Raw genomic sequence first — 9,766 nt, 5'->3', positions numbered from 1 at the left:
CACCCCCCACCCCCCATCCCCGCTTCTGCATGGCATCTTAGGAGGATTTCTGGAGGGTTTTTCTTGTTAGGACAGTGTGGCCTGTGAGCAGGGAGCTGGGATCAAGTCTCAAGTTTAGCACTTGATAACTTCATGCAGCCTCTCCTAGCCTCAGTTTTTGTTTTTTTTGGTTGTTTGTCTGTCTGTAAAACAGAAACAATATATCCTGTATGGATCAAATGAGGTGGCCATTGCTTTATGGGATGTGAGCAGAGCATCCAGAATAGAGCAGCTCTCCTAGCATGGAGAAGGCACCATGCTAGCTGTGCCAGGGACTTATTGGAAGATAAGTCACTCCCCTTCAGGACATTCATTCATTCACTCATTCATCATTCATTCATTCATTCACTTCCCTCACCAAATATTGATTGAACACCTAATAAGCCTTTATCGATTCCTTCTCAGGTATTAGAATCATGCTTAGACCTTCCTCCCTGAAAAAAAAAAAAAAAGCAGGGATTATTTGTAAGTCCAGTGCTACCTCTCCAAGACATCAGATGTGAGAAATTAGATTCAAAATGAACTAGCTCAGTTCCTACTGCAAATGCAGCCAGTTTTCCTGATACATCCGTCATTTCTAGAAGTCTGACCTTGTTTTCAGTTAACTGCTGAAGGTTGGAAAATGGCTTGTATATCCTATTGCCTTTTCTATGTCTCTATGTGGGCGTCTCATGAGTATCTCAAACTCAACATGGCCAGCTGAGCTCCTGCTCTTCCCCCCGCCTGCTCCTCCTGCTGTGGTTTCCGTATTACTAAATGGAAGCTCCGTCCTCCCAGGTGCTCAGGTCAAAACGATGGATTGTCCTTGACTTTTCTCTTTCTCCCCCACTCATACCCAGCATCAGCAGTCTTGTCAACTCTGGCTCACTCACTCTGCTCCAGTCACATGGTCCTCCTCGCTGTTCCTCCAACACACCAGCTGCAGTACTGCCCCAGGGCCTTTGCACTGGCTGTTTCGTCTGCCTCAAAACCTTTCCCCCAGATATCCATGGGGCACACCCCCAACTTTTTATGCCTTTGCCCAAATGTCATCTTCTCAAAGTGACCTTCCTTGACATCCTATTTCAAACTGCAACCTTACCTTTCCCCTATTCCCACCTTCTGCTCTTCGTCCCCTTCCACACTTTATTTTTCTCCACGGCACTTACCCACATAGGAAATATGTTTATTTTACATGTTTGTGGCCTCTTTCTGCCCACCAGACCATGGCCTCCATGACAGCAGGCATTCTGTCTAATTCACTTTGTGAATAGAACAATGCTTGGTGCACAGTAGGGATTCAATAACGATTTGTTGAATGAATGAACCTTGAGAGAAAGTATTTACCTTAGCTTGATACTAAAGAACATGGGCATGTTTTTTTCAATTAAATTGTAATTGACATATAATATTAGTGTACAACATAGTAATTCGGTATTTTTATATATTACAAAATGATCACCACGATAAGTCTAGTTATGATCTGTCACCATACAAAGTTATTACAATATTAACTACAGTCCCTATGTTGTACGTTATATCACCGTGACTTATTTATTTTATAACTGGAAGTTTGTACCTCTTAATCCTCTTCACCTATTTCTCCTGTCCCTGCACCCCTCCCCTCTGACAACCAACAGCTTGTTCTCTGTATCTATGAGTCTGTTTCTGCTTTGTTTGTTCATTTGTTTTTGTTTTTTAGATTCCACATACAAGTGAAATCATATGGCATTTGTCTTTCTCGGTCCGACTTATTTCAATTAGCATGATACCCTCTAGGTCCATCCACGTTGTCACAAAAGGTAAGATTTCATTCTTTTTTTATGGCTAATATTTCATTATATAAATGTACCACATCTTCTTTATCCAATCATCGATTGATGGGCACTTAGATTGCTTCCATATCTTGGCTATTGTAAATAGCACTGCAGTGAACATAGGGGTGCATATCTTTTCAAATTAGCATTTTTGTTTTCTTTGGATAAATACCCAGGAGTGGAATTGCTAGGTCAGGTGGTAGCTCTATTTGTAATATTTTGAGGACCCTCCATACTGTTTCCCATAGTGGCTGCACCAATTTATAATCCCACTAACAGTGCACAAGGATTCCCTTTTCCCTACATCCTCACCAACATTTGTTTATTGATTTATTCATGACAGCCATTCTGACAGGAGAGGTGGTATCTCATGGTGGTTTTGATTTGCATTTCTCCATGAGCATGTTTTGTACCCCAAATACCTCCCAGCATAAAGGATACTGTGGATCAGAGGTTGGCAAGAGACAGCCCTTGGGCCATATCCAGCTCACACATGTTTTTGTACAGCCGACAAGTTAAGAATGAATTTTACATTTTTTAACTGGTTGAAAAAAAAACTTAAGAATATATTCTGACATTGAATATAATATGAAATTCAGATTTCAGTGTCCAAAAATACAGTTTTCTTGGCACATGACCACACCCATTTCTCTATACAGTGTCTGTGGCTGCTTTTCTGCTACAAAGGCAGGGTTGAGTATTTACGACAGAGACTGTCTGGCCCTCAAAGCCAAAAATATTTACTATCTGGTCTTTTACAGAGAAAAGCGTGTCAAGCTCCGCTTCAATGTCAAAGGAGAAAATCACTTTGCCAAAGGGGAAACTGAGGCCCAGAAGGCTGAAATGAATTTTTCAAAGCTCCACATTTCTGAGGGGCTCCTCCTTTGCCAAATTATTCAAACATTATCTCCAGTGCTTCAGAGGACACGTAGCAAACACACTGACGAAGACCTCCATACACTGAAGGTCACCTGGGGTACCGGCCTTGAGGGGGAAATCTGCACACACCCATCTGATCTTGCCAAGCCTGGGAGGTTTTTAATTGCCCCTGTAAAAAGAAAAAAAAAGTCATGTTCTTTCTAGAAACCTTGAGTTTGGGACTTTGATCAGAGTGATTACAACATCGCATTGAGGCCCCATTTTTACTTCATCCCTTTGGGAGGCATTTTATTGGCACATTCAGAAGTTGGTGGCAAAAGCCAAGACTCATCCATGGAGACAAAAAGCAGATTCACGGATGCCAGGAGTTAGGGGTGGGGGAATTGGGACTCACTGCTATTGGGGATGGGGCTTCTTTCTGGAGTGACGGAGATGTTCTGGAATTAGACAGCGGTGATGGTTGCACAACCCAGTGAATACACTAAAAATCACTGAACTGTGTACTTTAAAAGGGTGGATTTTACATTACGTACATTTTGTTTTAATAAAAATAAATATAACAAGACAACACCTATTTGTTTATTACTAAATAATGGTGCTGTGAAATAAATAATGAGAAAGCAAAAAATAAATTTCACTTATTACCCTCCCCTCCCCTAGTCACATTCCTTTCATTTTCCACATTCTCTCCTGGTTCTTATTCATCTGCACGGCTCCTTTTTGCACAGTTCTAAAACTGATAGCATCTTGACCACCCATTGCTCAGAACATGGCACAAAATCATTTTAAAAAATCTCAATAAAAAAAAATCTAAATAAATAAATAAATAAATAAATAAATAAATAAATAAATAAAAAATCTCTAGGGGTGGGGAGTTGGAGAAACGGGTGAAAGGGGTCAAAAGCTGCAAACTTCCAGTTATAAATAAGTCATGGGGATGTCATGTACAGCATGGTGACTATAGGTAATAATATTGTACTGTATATTTGAAAATTGCTAAAAGAGTAGATCTTAAAAGTTTTCATCCCAAGAAAAAAATATTTTGTAACTATGTGGGTGATGGATGTTAACTAGACTTATTATGGTGGCAGTCATTTCTCAATACATACATAAATCAAGTCATTATGCTGCACACTTGAAAATGATATACGGTTATATGTCAATTAGATCTCAATAAAAAATAAAAGGAGGGCCCGGCCAAGTGGCGCGATGGTTAAGAGCTGGCTTGGGACGCCAGAGGGCCCCGGTTGGGATCCCACATATGAGGGCCAGTGACACTGCCCTCCACAGCTAAGATGCTGAACAACAGCTCGACCTGGAGCTGGGCTGCCCTGAGTCGCTGGCGATGGCGTAGGCTGCAGTCCCCTGCTGCAGTGGGTTGCCATGGGCTACCGTGTGTAGCCAGCAGCCAGCGTGAGGGGCCAGCAGCCGCAGTGAGCGGCCATCCAGAAGCCAGCGACTGATCTGCCTCGCCCAGGAAGAGCGCAATGATGGTGCCAACATGGGCCAGTGAAGCAACGTCCTCCACAACTAGATTGAAGAACAAAACGACAGCAACTTGTCTGTTCCCCTTCCACCAATTCCCCAGCACTGTTCCCATCCCCCCAATTCCCCAATAAAAATATTTTTAAAATAAATAAATAAATAAATAAATAAAAATAAAAGGAGGTAAGAAGAAACTCTAAATGGCACCCCCATCCCACATTCTCGCACATCCTCTCCCCATCCCACACCCCTTCCTCTCTCTGTCTAGCTAGCTCCCAGACCTGTGTGGAGGCAGGAAAGGATACCCATATCCATATCCATATCCATCCATATCCATCCATATCCCCTAGGGTCTAGGCTATGCCTCTGCCTGGCAGAGAGTAGGCACTCAACACATTTTAGTTGAATGAATGCACACCATGTTGGCAAAGGAACATCTCAACTCTCGTGTATACAGGCAGTGGTGTGCTGGTCATATTTAACAGATAGGCTCTCTGGGGAGGGAAATTTATATAGCTCTCTACATGAATACATCTAGTACATTCTATATATTGCAGGATATAATATATATGCATTATGTAATGTATATATAAATTCATTATAAATGTTACTGACATGAATGCATAGCACGCAATTTACAAATAATAAGAAAATATACAATGCTGTATTGTAAACTCCACATAGCCACTTGAATCTCAAAATATGGTTTTGTTGATTTTTGTCACACTCTTGTATCCGTAGCCAACCTATGGTTGCAAATAGTGGCACAATTGTAGTTCTGACATGAATGTTGGTAATATTTTCCTTTATGTTGATAAGTAACATAAACGTGAAGACATTTGGAGTTTCACTTGTTCATGGATAATGTGAATGTCTTCTTTGATGAATCAGATAATAGTTTTTGAATACTGGAAAAAATATTTCCTCATTTTCCTGTGCTATTCATGATCTAACAACTGTAGATATGACATATTTTAAAGTTTAATCTGCATTATTAATTTTTCTGCATCAATTTTTAAGCCTAAACCGGGGGTTGGCATGCTATGGCCCTCCACCTGTTTATGAAAATAAAGTTTTATTGGCACATGGCCATATCCATTTAGTTAGTATAGGGCGGTTTTCTCACTACATCCACAGCATTGAGTAGATGCAATAGAGACTGCAGGGCCCACAAAGCAGAAAGTCTTCACTATCTAATTGTTTACCAAAAAACTTTTTTGACCCTTGATCTAGACAATCAAAAACACAATAAATGAAGCCCTCATCTGGGGCATTTGCCAGTTTCTATGGTATAAATACCTCCGTCGTGGCCCATTTCAAGCTGCCAAAGTGATGTCGACACAAAGTTGAAAAGATATGCAATAAATAGCTCACCATCATATATTGTTTCCACCAAACAGATACAGTAACAAAAATAAATGAAAATTAAATTAAATTAAAAGCCTACATAATGGCAAAATGTAAGATAATTAGGAAGTGATGTTTTGAGTATTTAACACTTTTTTAAAAAACTGAGGTGAGATTCACACAACATAAAATGAATGGTTTCAAAATGAAAAGTTCACTTGCATTTATTATATTCGCAATGTTTTTTGACCAGCAGTTCTATCTGGTTTCAAACATTGTCATGGCTCCAAAAGGAAACCCAGGACCCATTAAGTAACTGTTCCCCGTTCCCCCTCCCTAGCCCCTGGCACCACCATCTACTTTCTGTTTCTATGGATTTGATATTTCTAAGGACCTCCTATAAGGGGAATCATACTAATGGTCCTTCTGTGGCTGGCTTATTTCACTGAGCATCATGTCCTCACAGTTCATCCATGTTGTAGCAGGTGTCAGAATGTCCTTCCTTGTTAAAGCTGAAACTTAGTCCATTGTCTGAATGGACCACATTGTTTATCCATCATCTGTTGACAGGCACTTGGGTTGTCTCCACCTTTGGCTACTGTGAATAATGCTGCTGTGAATATGAGTATGTAAGTATCTGTTTGAAGGTCTGCTTTCAGTTCTCTTGAGTATATACTCAGAGTGGAATTGCTGGTAATTCTGTTTAATATTTTGAGGAACTGGTATATTGTCCTTGGTTTTGTTTTTGTTTTACTTGTTTATTTTGAAATAGTTGTAGGCTCATACAAAAGTTATAAAAAATAGTACAGAGGGCCTGCCGAGTGGCGCGATGGTTAAGAACTCGCTTGGGATGCCAGAGGGCCCCGGTTCGGATCCCACATATAAGGGCCAGTGACACTGCCCTCCACAGCTAAGATGCTGAACAACAGCTCCACCTGGAGCTGGGCTGCCATGAGTCACCGGCGACGGCATAGGCTGCAGTCCCTGTGGCAGTGGGTTGCCATGGGCTACCATATGTAGCCAGCAGCCAGCGTGAGCGGCCAGCAGCCGCAGTGAGCGGCCTTCCAGAAGCCGGCGACTGATCTGCCTCACCAGAGAAGAGCGCAATGATGGTGCCAACTTGGGCCAGTGAGGCAACATCCTCCACAACTAGATTGAAGAACAAAACGACAACAACTTGTCTGTTCTCCTTCCCCCAATTCCCCAGCACTGTTCCCATCCCCTCAATTCCCCAATAAAAATCTTTTAAAAAAAATAGTACAGAGAGTTCCCCTCTACCCTTCATACAGCTTTTCCCAAAGATAACATTCCATATAGCCAAAGAAAAATACCCAAACTGGGGAATTCATATTACTACAATAGACATTATTCTGATTTCACCAGCTTTTGCATGTACTCTTTCTTTTGGTATGTGTATGGCTCTATGACAATTTGTCACATGTTGAGATTCATGTCACCATTACCATAATCAGCATACAGAATATTTCCAACACACACACACACACACACACACACACACACGCACACACACACGCACACACACAAATCCCTCAAAGCCACAACCTTCCCCAAATCCTGACCCCTGTTCTGTTGACCATCACTACAATTTTGTCATTAAAAGAATGTCACTCAGGGCCAGCCGAGTGGCTAGTTGATTAAGAGTGTGAGCTCTGAGCAACAGGGTCGCAGGTTTAATTCCCACATGGGATGGTGGACTATGTCCCCCCTCCCAACCCAACTAGATGAAAGCAGTGACTGGACTTGGAGCTGTGCTTGTGCCCTCCACAACTAAGACTAAAGGACAATAACTTGACTTGGAGCTGATGGATCCTGGAAAAACACAATGTTCCCCTCCCCAATTCCCCAATAAAAATCTTAAAAAAAAAGAATGTCACACAAATGGAATCACGCACTATGTAACTTTTTGAGACTGCCTTCTTTCAGTCAGCATGATGATTTTGAAGTTCACCAACTTGGTGCATGTATCCATAGCTTGTTCCTTTCTATTATAATATTACTGAGTAGTATTTTGTTGTGTGGAATTAATCCACAATTTATCAATTCGCCCATTGAAGGACATTTGGGTTGTTTCTAATTTGGGGTCTATTACAAATAAAGCTATTATGAACATTCATATTCAGGTTTTTGTGTGAACCTAAGTGTTCATTTCTCTTGGGTAAACACCCAGGAGTGGGATTGCTTGGTCACATAGTCAGTGTGTTTTTCATTTTCTGAGAAACTGCCAAACCATTTTCCAGAGGGTTGTACCCCCACCAGCAATGTATGACAGTCTGGCTGTTCAGCATCCTCGCTAGCACTTGGTATTGTCAGCTTTTTTATTTTAGCCATTTTTAATTTTGCGTTTCCCCAGTGGCTAATAATGCTGAGCCATTTTCATTTTATACCAATGGTGTCCAAGAGCCTTCTGTCACTTTATGTTCCTAAGAGTTTTTTATGTTGTTGTCATTTGTGAGTTTTCTGCTGCTTAATATGTTTTTGTGGGACTATACCGACATTTTTTTCCATTCTTCCATCAATAGATATTTGCGTTGTTTCCAGATTTTGTCATCAAGAACATTAGTGTGTGTGTCACCTGGTTATACAAGAGCAAGAGTTTCCTAGATTATACACCTAGGAGTAGAATTCCCGGGTTGTAAGGTATTCAAGATAGTGTTAAATTGCTTCCCAGTGGGGTCAGGTCAGCCATTCTTTCAGTTAATCCACAGCAAAGGTGAGAGAGATAAAGTTCAGGGTGCATTTCAAGATAGAAAGCATGTATGCATGTGATATTAATATTAGATTTTGCCTAAATAAGGCAAATGTCACCTTGGATTGCATCTATCAACAAAACTATTAGAAATTTATTAGCTTTGGGGAGCGTTTTAGGGACCAGGGAACAAATGTACTAAGAAAGATGTGATTGGAAGCAATCATAAGTAGAGAGATATGTAACAGGGAGAGGTTGTGGAGCAAACTGCACTTGCTAATAAAGATAGAGGAGTTAGAGGGCATACGTCTGTACTGTAGCCTCAATAATAAAACCTCATGTTCTATAAGAAGCACTGAGAATCAGGTGATTTATAGGAAATGCATCTCCCCAAGGACAGGAACACCCATTTTATTCATTCAAGTAGCATATACGAGGTGTGATTTAAAAAACAACAACAACAACAACAAAAACACACAACAAAACGGGGCCTGCCGAGTGGCGCGTTGGTTAAGAGCTGGCTTGGGACACCAGCTCTGTGCAGCAGGGCCCCAGTTCAGATCCTACATGAGGGCCAGTAATGCTCCCCTCTACAGCTAAGATGGTGAACAAGAGCTCAAACTGGAGCTGGGATGCCGTGAGTAGTCCGCGACGGCCTAGGCTGCAGCCCCTGCTGCAGTGGGCTGCCATAAGCTGCCGTGAGTGGCCAGCAGCCAGCGTGAGTGGCCAGCAGCCGGTGCCAGTGTGAGCTGCTAAGAGCCGCTGTGAGCGGCCGTCCAGAGGCCGGCAACCAATCTGCCTCACCCGGGAAGAGCGCACTGGTAATACCAACATGGGCCACTGAAGCGACATCCTCCACAACTAGACTGAAGAACAAAAGGACAGCAAGTTCTCTGTTCCCCTCCCCCAATTCCCCAATAAAAATCTTCAAAAAAAACAAAACGGTGAATGGTCAAATAAAAAAATTTATTACAGGGGCCGGCCGAGTGGCTCAGTTGGTTAAGAGCTCGCTCAAGAGTTTGAGCTCTGAACAACGGTGGTTCGATTCCAAGCCCGAGCTGAGCAGCCGCTGAGCTGCCAACCAGTGGCAGGATGGCTCAGCTTAAAAAGAAAAATTATTACAGTAAAAGACACATTGTCATTAATCCACCTCAAAATACTCCCCCTCACTTTGAACACACATATCCCATCATTCTTGCCACTTTTTGAGGCAGTTCTGGAAGTCCTCTTTCGTGTCTTTAGTTGCGCTGTCATGGCTGCCTTGATGTCCTGATTCGATTCAAAACATTTACCCTTCACGGTCTATTTGACTTTGGGGAAGAGCCAGAAATTGCACGGTGCCAGACCCAGTGAATAAGGTGGATGAGGACACACCATAATGTTTTTATTTGACAGAAATTGCTGTACCAGGAGCGATGTGTGAAACAGAGCATTGTCATGATGGAGGATGAAATTGCCCATTTCATGTTAATTTGTTGTTCGTGATCCATGATTTATGGCACACTTTATTTAT

This window comes from Hipposideros armiger, unplaced genomic scaffold, assembly GCF_001890085.2.
Source record: "Hipposideros armiger isolate ML-2016 unplaced genomic scaffold, ASM189008v1 scaffold_202, whole genome shotgun sequence".
NCBI classification, from domain to species: domain Eukaryota; kingdom Metazoa; phylum Chordata; class Mammalia; order Chiroptera; family Hipposideridae; genus Hipposideros; species Hipposideros armiger.
This window is presented reverse-complemented; position numbering follows the sequence as displayed.